This window comes from Dinoponera quadriceps, unplaced genomic scaffold (genome assembly GCF_001313825.1).
Source record: "Dinoponera quadriceps isolate SergipeBrazil2010 unplaced genomic scaffold, ASM131382v1 scaffold37, whole genome shotgun sequence".
Taxonomy (NCBI): domain Eukaryota; kingdom Metazoa; phylum Arthropoda; class Insecta; order Hymenoptera; family Formicidae; genus Dinoponera; species Dinoponera quadriceps.
The window spans coordinates 927,479-943,331 of record NW_014554446.1 but is presented as its reverse complement, the minus strand read 5'-3'; positions in this window follow the sequence as shown (position 1 = coordinate 943,331).

The following is a 15,853-nucleotide window of genomic DNA, read 5'->3' as shown; positions in this document are numbered from 1 at the left end:
AGCGCACAAGATATACGCGGCGAAAGCGCGGGGCCTTATTCATATTCAGCACGACACTCGCGACCGACTCACCGTACAATGAAATATGCATCGAAACGGAAATATCGAATGACGAGTAAATACACGGCAGGCATTAACGAATCTCGGCGGGGATACGGACGACTAATATCTTAATAAGTGATATTCAGCGAATAATACTCCGACACGGATTCCCTCTCTCTCTCTCCCTCTCTCTGTCTCTCTTGATTCGCGAATATCCGCGTCTCGAGTATAGTGGAAGCCCACGGAAGCTGCGAAGCCCCGTTGTCGCACGTCACTGGTGGTTGGATAAGGGTCGATCGGGAAGTCAGGAGGACTGGATGGTTGCCGCCGACCGTGGGAGATGACGACGAGAGCTCGGGGGTGTTTTGATTGCGATCCAGGAATTAATTAACGAGTACGGGGGAGAGAGAGAGAGAGAGAGCAAGCACGTGCGCGCGCGCGCACGGGAAATCTGACGTGACTACCGGCGGCGGTGCGAGCTTAAAGGTATACGGCGGACCGACGCGGCGTGACACGCGTACTTGGCGGAAGGGCTCGCTGGTGGATAATTAATAATAGGCATTATTCGAGATCGGGCACAAAGCTCCTCCAGACAAGCGGACGAGCAGCCGGGAGGGGGGCAAGACGAAGCGTCGGTTTGTCGAAAACGCGCGGACGCTTTTGTGCCGCGGCGTCGCTCGATTTAGTCACGACAAGCCGCCGTAACGCGCGGTCTATTATGGACCGTCTATAGCCGCCGGGTGGAGAACTGAAAGGTGGCATATCGACTTTACAACTATTTCTGTAACGTCGAGGTGCTAGATAGATAGGGACGGGACGACGCCGGGGCGAAACGGGCCGCGAGACGGGTCTGTGTGTGTGTGTGTATGCGAATAAACCGCTTTTGCTCTTGTTTAGTTTGGCTTCTTGCGCTTCTTCAGCCTTCGTGTAAACTCGAAACTGCATTATGAAATCATCATCACAGATGCACGAGGCAACGTGCGGGCTTGTTGCTGTCATTCTGTTCGCCCGTTCTTTTATTTCGCTCATCGACTCGCCTCTGGTGTTGAGGGAGGTTTGCCCTCTTCACAGTCGCCGAAAGCGCGGTGGACATCGCGGAATTAACGACTCGCTTCCGTTCGAGGAAGAATATAGCCGTGAAAGTAGGCGTGAAGCGTGCGAATCCCGTAAGATCGGGCGGAGTGCGTGCGAGCGCGCGAGCTAAAACGCATTTTACGATGTGTAATCTCTGATTAAACGCAGGCCTCTATCGCGCTGAACGGTTTAGATAATTGGAACGAAGCGGACTCTCTCTCTCTCTCTCTCTTTCTCGGTGCGGTTCGATACTTCAAAGAAAATCATTTCGCTCGCTCGTCGGCCCGACGCACGATCGATCGCGCGTTTTGAAAATAAACTCGCGCCCGCTTTTATTGCATCGTGTGATGCAAGGCGCGCGTTCGGTGAACGGGAAACAAGAACAGCGCATCTACAGTCGATTATTATTTGACGAGTGGTCGCGTTCTTTTTTTTTTTTGGTCGCGAATCTACGATTACCCGTCAGTCCCGCGGGTCTCTTGCAAAAACGCGTTCAGCGTCCAAAGGATCTCCGATGTCGGGACGTATCTGGGACTCGCGGATAGAGATGTGCGAATCAAGCATTTGCGTGATCGTATCGAATCTTTGATAATATGTTCTAAATCGAAACGGATTCTCCGGGATTTACGTTACATGTTGATCCGTATGTGACAAAGTACTGTCAACGATACTAAAAACCTTCTTTTTAAGCGGACGAAAAAATCAATCGCCATATAGCATTGAGGAAATGTCCTACCAACTACAAAAAATTGCTGCGCCAAGTGCTAGGAAATTTATAATAAATGCTAGACAAGGAGTGTGCAGAGTTTGATAAATATATATGTATGTAATTATATTTTTTATAAACTGGTAAATACACAATGTGTCTGAAAAGGTATCTGTATTTTTATGACCATATCGTACGAATTACAATGGTCGACGTGACCGACTCGAAATCGAGCCGCTGATGCTCCGAAATTATCGGACTACTCGAGTTCGAACCTTTTAGATTCGAAAACAAACTCGAGTCGAATGAACCGTGATTCGAATTCGAACGATCCTCTCACACCTCTACTCGCTGATTTATTTGCCGAGGCGGAGGTGAACGATGACGGATCGAGCGGGTATGCGCGATCCGACAGACAGACGGACACGATGCATTTGTTTTTGTAGAAAGGCGCGAAGTGATTTTTAAGAGAGAGCCGGCCCTCTTAAAAATAGCTCAAGCGACCGAGCATGGACGTCATCATCAACAAGTGGTGCGAGTTAACCGCGCGATTTATTCCTGTCTCTCGACGCGCTCGGATTCTCGCCGCTCTCGAGCCCGCTCTCGATCGGAAGAATCGCCGGACTGTTTTCCCTCCCGCCGCGCGTTAACTAGCTTATACATCTATCGGGGCGGCGGATTCCGGCCGAGCGTGTTTCGTAATTTTCGCCGAATGCGATCGATGTCGGCAAATCAGGCCGACGGCACGTGAAAACAGAGGCGTTCTCTGTTCGCCTTTAAAACAGGGTTCTCACACTCGCGTGAAATCCTTCAAATATTGGCCTATGCCAGTGACCCCGGCCGGATAGCACGAGTCGCTCCGGTAAACCGAGATACGGCCGGCTCTCGAATAAGGGACACATTGTTGTCGGGAATCGCGTGACGCGGGGGACTCCGAGAGGGCCGAAGGAATCGCGAGACGGGGCCGATTGCCATATGCGCTATTTGGTACGACGCGTCAGATAAGCGGCGAGACGCGCTTCTTCTATTTCCACGACAGTGCGTGTACGCAGTCGTACTCTCGGCCGTTTGTGAGAGATTCGCGCGAATACCGCTGTTCCGACCTCGGTCTCTCGCCGTCAACTCTTCGTTCGAGCTTCTTTCGAGAGGTCACGCATTAACCCTTCGCCGCCCCGGGGTTATCACCGACGTATCTTCCCGACCGAGCCGCAGAAATTCAGCGAATTCGGAAATTCGCGACGGCATCGCGTGTGGCTCGCGTGTCCACTTGAATATTTCAGTACTCTCGGCTGATGTAGCGACACATGTTCGTATTAGGCCGGTCCAAAAATTCGGTTCGATTTTCGATAAACGGCGCCGCCGATGTCGCGGGAGAGGGGAGGGAAGAGGTCGATAAGCGAGGACGGCGGCCGGCAGGAGGATGGACACACGGACGTGTGTCTTTGCGTTTAGGCAAATGTATATTTATTGGCCGGGCCTCCGGCGTAAAACCGCGCCGAGGGCGAGCTACTCGAGGCGGAGATATCCGGAAAATATTTATAGACCTCCGCGCCGAGAAAATAAACGCTCCTTCTGGGAACCGGCGAGTTATGACGATTTAAGTGCCCGTTTCAACGGGGTGCCGAGCGTTGCCGTCACGACGCTGGACGTCGATCCGAGAGTCTCTCTCTCTCTCTCTCTCTCTCTCCATCTCTTCCTCCTCCTATATGTACTCGCTCGCCTGCCCGCGCTCTCTCCGAAACGCGGTGCAAGCCGCCCGGAGCACGCACGAATTTACGGCTCTTTCCCCTTTCTGCCCCGCACGCCGACCTCCCGGCCGATCCCTACGGTCCAGAAGCGCCCGAGAGAGAGAGAGAGAGAGAGAGATATCGATTTTTATTGGAGCCGGCGCCGCGGCCCCGCTAATCCGTGGAAAATACCGTCGCTCGATCACCGAGAGCGCCGATTATTTACACCGGCGCGCCGGCGAATTGAAAAGCAATTCTTGGCTAATCCGGACTTTAAATGCGCCCGCCGACCGGCGCGTCCGAAGGATCCGATAAATCGCGGCCGAAAAGATCGAAACCGCAACGCGAGCCCCGCCGATTATCCCGTAACATCGTTCATCCCGACGTCGCAAATACGATAAACAGGTTTGCGAGCGTTACTTTTCCAAAGTAACTCGTTATCGCTACCGGTCGGGAGGAGCCACGGTTGCTTTCGTCAACGTTACCCGAAAAGTGTAATAAATTATCGTCATCGATCGGAAAAAATAAATAAGTGACGTCGTTAGCAGGTTGTTGCCGAGAGAAAATACCAGAGTGTTCACATATTTACATATTTTTATACTATGTGTGCACCTCTATCAGTTCAACAAACGTATAATTAAAGCATTAATAAAGCGAATGAAAAATAAATAATATTTTTGTCAATATTGTTGTAATATTGTCGTACGCATACACTTGTCTTAATTTCGCCTAAAATTAATATTTATTATTTAGATGGCTAGTAAAATTATAGGAAAGTGCTTCTTCACACAGTAAATAATAAACTTAGGAAGGATCCTCTTAACATCGCCATTAGAAATTCGGCAGCACGGACTAATCCTGAAGCATTATCAGAACCCAAGTAGAAATAAATCACGGCATTAGAAGTCGCAACATTTCGCTGTCTCAGTTCTCGCTGTGGAATTAACACGTTTTACCGGGGGCCGCGTCAAATGAACGACGATTTGATTTGCTCGATAATAGAGAGGATTTTATTAAGTTCTCCGAAGAAATACTTAACAGTGCGAAGCGTAGCGCGCGACCATAAAATGTTGACCTCGCGTTCAATTTTAACGCCGCTGTCAACGTATCAAAAGGTTTAACATTGGACCGAAATTCCGGCTCGGGCCGTAACTTTCAACGATAACGGGACGACGTGGTCACCTCTTTCCAACCCCGATGATTGCATATCCGCGGACACGCCGAGACGCTTCGACGAAAGCTGCCTCGATAAGGGATAATATCCGGCCGATTGGAGAGCGCGCTCGCGCGAATCGATAGGCGAGGTCGAACCGGCGGCGAATCGCGAGCACGCCGAACGGTGTCGCGACCGATGAATTATGAAGAGTCGGCGAAAGAGGAAGAGACGGCGAGTCCACTTCTAGGTGTCCGCCAACGCTTTACTTCTACACGACCCAGTTGAGAACTCGATCGCCGCTGACGCAAGAGCGCGACGCGTCATCGTCCGGCGCACTTACGCGCAACGTACACACACGACGGCCACCGGCCGGTCGTATCATTGATTTCGGATCGATAAGAGAAAATGCGTCGCGCGTCATCGATTACTGCGTCTCATGCGTCCGTCTCGCGTGCTTTCGTCCCCGCGAGCTACGCGCACTACCGTACGCGTGTCCACGCACTCTCCGTCTTAACCCAGCACGTGTTCGTCTTATCACGCTTTTCCTGGAAAAGGAGACCAACGGAACAACTTGAATCGAGTTAAACGAACTCTATTTTAGGGTTACACGGCGAACCGACGACCCCGATTCCTTCGGTGAGATCTCCCTCGTTCCCCGTTCGCGCAAGAAAAGCTCGAAATTCGGTTCACTTAGTCTAATCCGCTTAACTTTCTAACTAGAGCGATAGAATTATGCAGTTTTCAGTCAATCCTTCGGTAGTTGTGAAAGAACACCTGTGCCGTAAATCTAGCCGCGTCTCAGTTTCTTTGATCCTTTTAACGCCGATTAAAGTTTACAGTCGAAATTTCCACGCCAGGTTGGTCGAGAGCCGATTCGGGTTTCTCTTTAATTCAACTGGATTGCGGTATGCGCGACGAAATTTGCGCAACCCTGAAACACGGTTCCTTTTACCCGATTTTTTGGATTCCTTCTCTCGTTTCTTTCCACACGCGTGTATATGTGCGCAATACGCGCGGTCGCCTCTCTGCGGTCGCCTGCTGCGCCGGAGCGATGTCTCCGGAACGGAACAGCGCCGAGATAAGACCGGGCGAGCCTCTTAAGAGCTCTAATGGCGTTTAAGTCGTTCTTCCACGAGCACCGTGAAGACGGAGCCGGTGTTTCGGAGTCGCGGCCGCGCACTCGAGAACAGCTCGCGACGACGCAGCCTCTCAGCCAGGGATTGAAGGTCGTGTAATTGCGGCGGATAATCTCGCCTCGAGTTCCGACGCGCGCGGCGAGTTCGCTCAACGTGTGTTCTCTCTCTTTCTTCGCCATTCGGAAATAAAAGCAAGAGTAGAAGCCTCGGGGGAAAATCCTCCTTATAAATTGGTAATTACGGCACGGGCGCGAAGACGCCTCCACTTGTGCTTTACGCTTTCCCTCGGAAGTAAAACCGAAAGTTCCTCTCAGAGGAGAACGATCTCTTCTCTGAGTTTGTTAAATCTGGGTCTGCGATAGGTGTAGTAAACCTTTCGCTCTAAGCAGTGAAATGTAAACGTAATCTCGGGCGAAAAGCGTTTTTCAAAAAGCGCTGCGAAAAGTCGCAATAACGCTTCAATCTGAGGAATTGCGTTGTCTGCCAACGCTGAAAGAAAAGTGTTGGCGTTCAAGTAACATTTACTTGAAAACTCCATTTATCGGACTGATGAATTATCTTTATTGGACGGAAAAATATAAATTTAAAATCACTATGTTCCTCCAATCGAAAAGTATTATATAATTCTAGTAATTAGGTTGAGAAATATATAATTACGTTCACTTGATTCTAATATTTTCTTCTACGTATACGAATGGAAGGCTATTCGAATTTGAGTGACTCAGTGTCACTCCACACTTCGAATGAAACTTCACTCCAAGAGATTTAGTAAGCAGCGCGCCACTCGGAAAATTCAGAGGCGGATCGTCGTATCTAACGGCTTCTGTTGTATTCTCATTTCTCAAGTCGTCATAAAATTAATCCTCCGCGCTGCAAGGATACCGGAATTTCTTATAAAACTTAAAGAACACCGTTACGGCGCCTTTCAGGTTGTAAACCTGCATCTGTGCTAGTCAGAGTTTAGAACTGATTTAAAATTCAAAAGACGCCACGTCGACGTTCTTAGGATTTTACAAGAAACTTCGTGCCGCGCGAGAAATTGCGAAAAACATGTCTGTAAAAAATTGGCATCGCCAGCTGCAAAAAGCGCAAAGGGTCGAGAAGTTCGTTCCACAACGTCCGATTCTCGGATTACACTCGCAGCCGGTGCGCACGGTGTAACGCGTTCAGCGTCGATCGATACATCGGCAAAGCGGCTAACTAACTCGCCACGCGCACGGCCATTGGACATCGTTAACGCTATGACTGCAACGACGACGAGGCGTCCGTCGCGCTCGGGCACGGCTCGAGCCTAATCGAATAATTTCGATCGGTACCAGAGTCCGATCTCGCCGGAGTGAACCTGATTTATGATATCCCGTAATTAATCCGGCCGGTTGGCCGGCGGGAGGACCGTAAAACCGCTGCACCGTATAAGGCTGTCGGTCCCAGGTATCCCCCAATGGGCCCCGCTAATGATCGTACCTACGATTAATCACGCGTATCGCGCGCTCATACGCGGCCATATCGTGTAGGCGCCGTATGTCATCGCGACGCACTCTCGCTCTCGGCAGCCAACTTGGAAGCTCGAAACGAGCGCCACGGAAACGCCACTAATTCTCCTTGCGCGCGCGAGTCGTCGCGCGATACAAGCCGGATTTATGGTCGAGCTCGTAGCGGGAATTTTCGGCCGCGAGAGACCGAAGACGCGTCGCCGTACTAGACGCACCGTGTGGTGATCGCGTGTAAATTCACACGGTGGGAAGATACAAGCGTGAACGACGACGGAGGGGTCACAGGTGTGTGTAATCGGTTCGTCCCGTCGGCTGGATCCGGGTTAATCGTGGTCGATGGGAAGAAATCGCGAGTCTCGCTGTTACGCTGTTACTGTTCTTTTTTTTTACGGATTTTCGGAATTTTCGGAGTTTCGCAATTCGGAGGTTTGCTGGAATTTCAAACGATGCTGTGATGTCCGCGCGCGCATCGCGTGCATTTCCCTCTATTATCCGATTGCCGACAGCGATTTTCTCCCGCTTCATATTCGCGATTTTATACTAAAGAGATAAAAAATGAAGCCGCAGATTGCTCTACGTGTTCAAGTATTAATAGCCCGCTGCTGTCTCGCTCGCGCTCTATCTTCCTCCCCCTCACTCTCTCGCGCGCAATCCGTATCTCGCTGGATCTCGAGGTCCATATATTTACAGATCGTTAGCTCCACAGATTGTCAGAGCCGTACGTTTATAGATCCGTAGATTGTGCGCCAGCACCATAAATCAATTGATTCATAGATCTATAAGGCTCTCGCTTTCTCTTAGATTGCGCGGTAAGGACAACGATCTCAGATTAAATCTGTAACACGTTCTCCCCCTCTACAATCTCTCTCTCTCTCTCTCTCTCTCCCTCTCTTTCTCTCTTTTTTCTTTCTCTCTTTCCCTCTCTCGTTTCTTCACGTAGGAATTAACGCGCAGCGTGTCGCGCGAATTAAATTGACGCGATGCGCGACCGGAAATTAAAATTACAACGGAAATTTAAATTAAAGGAGAAACTAAGGAGAAACGTAGGTAACAAACTATACGCGGGACGAGCTCCATGGAATCTTTTCAAACGCTTCCACGTACTTTTTCGAATTCTGGGATTTCTCTATTGACACGAACCTCCTTGCCTTGCGGTCTGCTTCTAATTACTCGGCCGTCGTCGGGCGAACAAATAACCGCGCATATTTCGTGCAGTGCCGCGGGATTATTGTATCTCGTGACGCGGACCCTCTTAATAGTAAAATAAGCTTTTCGTGTTAAGAGCGCGAACGAGGACGAGGACCTTTAACGACACGAGGTGACTGATGTCGCGCTTCTCGGAAGGTCCATTGACACTGTCCCATTAAGTAGACGGACGACAAAACAATTTAGCGTTAATTAATGTTGCGCCGGCGGATCCTGCCGAGCCGAGCCGAGTGCAGTCCATCGCCTCTGAAAATGTTAATAGAGCCGGCGGCGCCCGTCTTTATCTACGTACAACCCGCTTTCATTATCGTTTCTTCCACGGAAGCGAGCGAGAGAGAGAGAGAGAGAGAGAGAGTTCCCGGTGTCGTGTATCGTTCAACACCGCGTACACTATTATCATTACTCTCCGCGCGGGGATGTCAAAATTATCGAACGCTTTGCCGAGTTTCTCCCCGCGACCGATTTCTCAACCTGTCTATCGCTGTACATTGTAAGTTTCCATAAAGCCCTTTAACATTTCCTAAGCCAAGACTGACTGGTATTTTTAATCAATCATTTTGACAGCTTGACATATCATTTCATATCATATCATATATTACATTATACAAAGTGTATTCGAACTCTATCGACAAACTTACAGGATAGATTCTATGTTGGAAAATAAATAAAAACGTCAGTCAACACATGTCCGCAAAAGCTTGATTTTGTAGATAAGGCCATCAGAAAATGACAAATGATGAAAGAAAATATGTCGCAATTAAGCGAATTAAGAATGCTAATACATTTTTTACCCGTTTTCGACGATAATGTCTATTAATTTTGATATTTCGGAATAACAGCCGAAGAATCATTCATTGTGACGTTGACGTCACAATAATGTTAGAAATAATAAAGCAATATTCGAACGTATATGCGCGTCTTTACTCCACAGATGTCGAATTGTTCATTGATGAGGGAGGCAGATACTTGGAACAATTTTTCCAACAGCACGTGTCTAGTCATACATTAGTAAAACTCGATTCGATGAATAAAATATATTTTTTTAAACGTGAGATCGAGGCAGCTATATCTCAGAAACTAAACGTTTGAGGACACGTGTTTAAGACTAAGACTTTCTTACTTATTTTTTTATGTAGAATCCAGATAGAGTCCAGATACACCGTGTATATACATCGTGTCATATATCATTATATTATATCATATTGCGTCGCAGTATATCCAGACACGATGGGAACGATTAGAGAGACTAGCAAATTTCGACCTGGCGAACGTTAAAGCCTTATTGGGAGTACACGAAGATCGATTCGCCGCTCGTTTCTTTCCCATACAGTCTCCGCCCGTTTTTACCGTCTTTCATTTTTTCTATTCTCTCGTTCCTTTTCTTCGTGGTTCGAGAAGTCAAACGGATTTTAAAGGGTCGCCGACAGATGCCCGAGTTTTAAGAGGATCCTGCCCGAAGGAGATAGACACATACACCCATACATATACGCATGTACACACACACACACACACACACACAGGCAGTGGCGAATCGGAGAGTCGACCGGTCGGCACGAGGAGCGGATCGCCGGCTGGCCGGCGTGGCAGGTTCGCACGACCTTAGCGTTTCAGTGTTTGCCCACAAATCGACAAGAACTGGTCGGTGCAGGTTTTTCTGGGCGGTAACGAACCAACTGCAGTAGGTCGGCCGCGGTAGGGATCGGCCGCGAGAGATGGCGAGGCTGGCCGGGAGTGCAGATGCCGGGAGTGGCCTTGCCCTTCGAACACAAGGCCAGAGTTCATGAGCGGTCTCGGTGCGCACTCCGCTCGCCGTAGACTCGGTGCGCGCTAACTCTCCCGCACGGTTAACCTTCGCGATCGGTGTCTCGCGGGGGTAATCGCGACCCGCTAGCATGAAAGCACCGAGAGAACCCAGGGAGGCTCAACGGCCCCGGGAAATCCGACGGTGCTGGCTCTCCGTTCCGAGAGAAGCCCGGAGGATTTTCAAATCCGAGGATCTTAGCGCCCCGATGCTAAATAATTAACACCGACCTTTGAAAATCGTACGGCCGCCCCGGACAATTCGATCGCGCCGAGACACTCTGGGAGTCCGACGCTGGGAAGAACGGGAAAGAACGAGAAAGAGAGAGTGGCTTTCCAAAGGGAAACGATCGAGCAATTCGGCATTTCAAAGACTTCGAGAGGATTCCGATCGCCTGAGAATGTTAACACGACTTAAAGCGTCACCGGTTTTTCGACGATCCCACAGCAGTCGACCCGAGCAAATCGCTGCGTTAGAGAATAGCAGGATTTCCACGGGCCTTGGAAATCCCTTAGAATCCGTTTCCACGGTTCACACAGTTTCTCCGAAATCGCAAGTGTTTTCCAGTCCGCTCGAAAGAAGAAGGCGGAGACAGGGATTAAAGCGCTCCGGGCTCCAAGGATCCGGAGAAACGAGGAAGATAGGAGAGATGGTAGGGAAGAAGGCAGGCGGGCGGACAGAATCCCCGAAGAAGACCGTCTGTTACTTGGCTACTCGGCCGAAACTCGCCTATCAGAATCGCGCGGCGAACATAGGAGCGATCCCGCACGAACTCCGAGATCCTCCGGCGCGATTTCTCGCGGTCGGCGCGGTGGTCGAACTCGTTATAGCTGCATCGGCCCTGATCTGCGAGACAGAGAGAGAGCTCCGTGCCGTCTGCGGGCGCCGTTGTTGCATCCGCCGAGAGAACGACCAGTTCGCCGGAGGTCGTCGCATCGGTAGTTAGCAGGTCTGCCGTTTGTGCAAACAGCCTCGACGAGGCTCGATGCCTCTCCGTGAGTCATCTCCACTCGAGAGAGGCTGTGCGCACTTTCGATCGTCGGACGACCGCCTGCCTGCGGCGAGAGCGCGACGCCTCGTTCGTGTGTCGTGGCCCGCCGCGGGTCGATAAACTTCGTTATCGCGCTCTCGCTCTCGTAATTCGTTCACCCGCGATTTAAAGGTGCAACGGACGCGCGAAGAAGCGGCACGTACGTATCGTAAAGAGAGAGAAAAGTGTTCGCTGAATGTCCTAGGGCAGACTCTTCGTTTAAAATCACTCACAAGATAGGATTGTCGATCGGCGGACCTAAAAGAAAATTCAGATAATTAATTAGGAAATTCGGAAGGTCGATCGGCAAATAGGTACATGCGTTTTTATCGTCGCCGCGGGGCATGGCTCTTTAAAATAGTTATAGTTGGTACGATTTCACATTGAGAACAGTTACTTCAAACTGGTTGTATATATTAGAGAGGGGACAATTTTTTAATTCGAATCCAACTGCTCGAACGAAGAATCGCGTATCAAATGCGTAGAAATAGAGAAAGTACAATCGGAGAAAAGGAGATTTTCTATTTTTCACGAATTATTTTAACCAATAATTCCACTTACTTATTAATTGTTTCTGACAACGTATTATTTTTCATATACTGAGGCTCCGTTATATTGAGGTGTATTACACAGTAATGTAGGTATTGCCGTGGAAAGTAAAAAAATGACAACGCGACTGGAAAGATCCGTGCACGAGCGATCGGAGAAGTTGCGCGAGCGCGACGACGATAAATAATTTCCAGCCGCGTTAATCGAACTTCGACCGCAAACGCGGCGAGAGCGGGCCGAAAAAAAAGAGCTACGCATCCGTACTTTCTCCGTATCGGCTGCGGAGCCACGAAGAGAGATACGCCTTTATCGTTCTCTAGGAGGTCGCACGGGCTTCCGATGACGACGACGGCGAGAAGTCGGCAGCGCCGTAAAACACTCCCGGGGACTTGTTGTTGACAAATTCGTCGTGCTCGCGAGACGGTCGTCGGCCAGGCGGGCGGTCGACCGAGAGAATATGAGTCACGAGCGAAGGCAGGCAGAGCTCGGCGAGTTCCACGACCCAGCAAACGAACGAAAGAACGGCGCGCGCGCGCACACACACACGGCGTATTTACGCGACACTCTCTCGCCCGCGCTATTATCATTCCCGTTGAATATTCTCGACCTCGCCTCGCGGTTACTTTCATTCAAATCGCTGCGGAAGGATCGCGCGAGGTCGCTCGCATAAAATCAGCATAAGTCGGCGGCGACGGGTGAAAATTCGCCGGTTGCGTACGGACTCCGCGATGAAGAAATCGGACGCGCCGCGGCGTGAAAATAATAATGATAACAACAATCGAATCGTTCTATTATATAAAAGGTATTAACCGTTACAGCCGCCGATATACTCCGAGTCGAGGATGTCTCGCGAACCGCCGACGCCTCGCGGACGATATTTGCATAAGGACACGGTGCGACAAGCGGCCGACCATTATCGCCAATTAACGCCCGCACGGTTTCGCGCGTAATCCCGGAAGATCGTTCCGGCGAGCCCTGGCGCGGAGTAAAATTTCGTAGGCCGATCGAGAGTGGAGTTTGCGAAGTGCAGGGAATTACAGCGACGATCGTGTGTCCGACCGAGTTCAAAGTTCGTCTCGCGTATCTCGAGGAATAATGATGCAATTTCGATCTCCCTTGTGAAACAGGAATTAACGAGGCGCGCGCTCTCTCTCTCTCTCTTTCTTTCTTGTTGATCGCTTAATTGCTAAATTGTTTTTAATATGTGTAATTATTATTTCGCTTCTATATCATATTGGGAAAAATCGACTGAAAAAAGAAGCAAGCATCAGAATTATGTTAATTGAATGAAAATCGATTATTTTTGAATCACTAATCTGACATGGTAAATTCAATTAGAAAGTGTTGATAACAGTGAATTGTTAGCGAAACTGCAGAGTAAAAGATTTTGTGTTAAAACTAACACGTTTCACACGTCCGAAACTTGGGTCCGCTGAAATTTTTGTGTTAATTTAACATAAGGCGAATATGTTGAAAAGTAACATAAATATTATATCACAAATTAACCGATCTTATTTATAGCGCACGTATTATCATTACGTACACACGTATTATTATTTTATTATTCTGTCGAGTATAATTGCTACGGCATACGTGCCACTCCGGCGTTTGAGAGGAATCCTCCTCGGAGCGCATAATAAATAACATTATTTCTCTATTCCTTTCTCTCTCGCGAGAGAGAAAGGGAGAGACAGCGAGAGAGTTTCCCGCAATATTTCCTCAAGTGCGCCCGTAATCGTCCGGCGTCCACGACTATATAATGTTTACCTTGTGTCGGGCGTGCGCGCACGCGCGATACGCAAGGTGGAATTGTTTGCGATCTCATAGCGGGCAACGTCGCGTCACCGCTAAATGCACTCGACGCGTATACACGTGCGTCTCGAACGGGCCCGCCGCAGGTCCGTCGTCGTCGTGATGTTATGATAGACCGGGAAATTTGCATTCCGGAGCGCGCATCGCGCCAGCTCCCCGAGTGGGTTTCTCCGTCTTACCTCGCGAGAACGAACGCGTGCGAACGTCGTTATCTCGACGTTAATGACAGCCCGCAGTACTCCGCGCGAGATCGAGAAGTCAGCCGCGGATACCGAAACGGTCGGGTACCATGGACCATCCGCGGTTGCGTGAACTTGCGCTGGCTCCTCGAGTCGAAATTTTCCCCTCTATATTGAACCTTTAATTCTACAGTACAGTAAGAGCTGAGATATCGAAATAAATCATAATAATAATATATCTCTATTGGTGGGCTTAAAATGTACGCATGTGAGAAAAATATCGAATTATCCGTTTACTTTATTGACTAATTAAAGGGTGTGGCAATACTTTGCAATCACTCGGGAGAAAGAATTAGCTTCTACAGCTGGAAACTAGCTCCCACAGGTAAAAGTTAGCTGTCCGTGTAATACAAGAGAAATTTAATTAATTAAAAAATTAATTTAGCTAATTTTTTTGTCCCTGTACATAGTTTTAACTTGCTAAAACCGCTAGCTAAACCTGTGGTAAAAAAAGAAAGGGTCTGGTAAATAAATTCCAGTTGTATTATGTGAACAGCTAATTTCTTTTCTCGCGTAGTATTACTCGTATCCGATTAATTACATACTACCAACGAGGCGAGAAACAATGAATATTACATGATTGAATTCTACTCTGGAATGATTTAATTGATTCCTAATTTGACCCTGACGATACCTCAAATTCCCATTTTCGCTAATTTTAGCGTCAAAATAGGATGTTTTGAATATTCATATGAATTTAATCCGAAAGGTCGGATGCATTTATAGCTTTCAGGTAGCATTAAAATCTGTATAATTCAAGGTTTAAGAGAGAGAGAAGTGTTAACAAGCGTAATATAGTAAAAGTAGATGTTTACTAGTCTATGGACCACCTTAGAAGACGCAAGATATCCTTAAGAGCGTCAAAGTAGCATCAAAATTTCGAGTCGAAGCGCGCGTTTCGAGACGCCGATCGGGAAGGAGGCGCGGAGGGAACAGATTCTCCGTGGTGATTAACTCGAGGATGGCAGCGATGCGTTCGAGACGTAGTTCTGTGACCGAGCGCGCATCATGAGTAATCGTCGCACGGTGCCGCCGATTTTCTTGTTTGTTCAGTGACGTGAATCCACGGTCTAGGAACAAAGGGAAGAAAAAAGGATGTCACCGTTGCGCGTGATTAATCGAATAAATAACGTCCGATGGGGCCGCTGAACTCGCTCGCTCGCTCGCTCTCTCTCTCTCTCTCTCTCTTTTGCGAGAGAGCGAGAAGACGTCACGATCCCGTGCAAAAAAAGAGTTGGAATTGTGTGTTTTCCTTGGAAGTCTCTCTTATCTTTATCGCTTTCCTTCTGAATATACAAAAGTGACGTCTTTAACCCCTTTCGGTGTCGAGCTCCTCACGAAAAAAGGAAGACCAAAAGTTGCGCCTGCAGAACGACGCGCGCGCGCGTGAACGAAGCCTCCGGGGCGAGGATCATCCCGCGTCCTCAGATCGGGATTTCCTTCGGAGGACGATCAATAACGGCGAACAATATTATTCCCAGCGGCGAGAAATTTCCGTCGGGCCGGCCGCGTCACGCGAAAGTTTACTCGTAGTTCCTGAATTAACGACACATGTAAATAAGCGCTAGATATCGCATCGTAGCTTCCCGTATAACGAACAGTCTTCGCTATCGCTTCCCGGATGCCGAAAGAGTTGCGCAACGCGCGACTCTACGCAGCGGCGCGACGCACGCTCGCTCGATCGGCCGTGCGATTTTTCGAAGCGCCCTCCGCGCACGCCTCCGCGACTCGTCCTCGGACGCGGCGTCGACGCCCGCTGCATTCCCGATGCAATTGTGGATTATTTGCGCTGCCGTGGCGTGGCATTGCACCGCCGCGCAGACGTTTGCCCCGCGGCACGAGGTCAGACGGTGACGCGAGGTGCGAATTTATCCTGCGGATC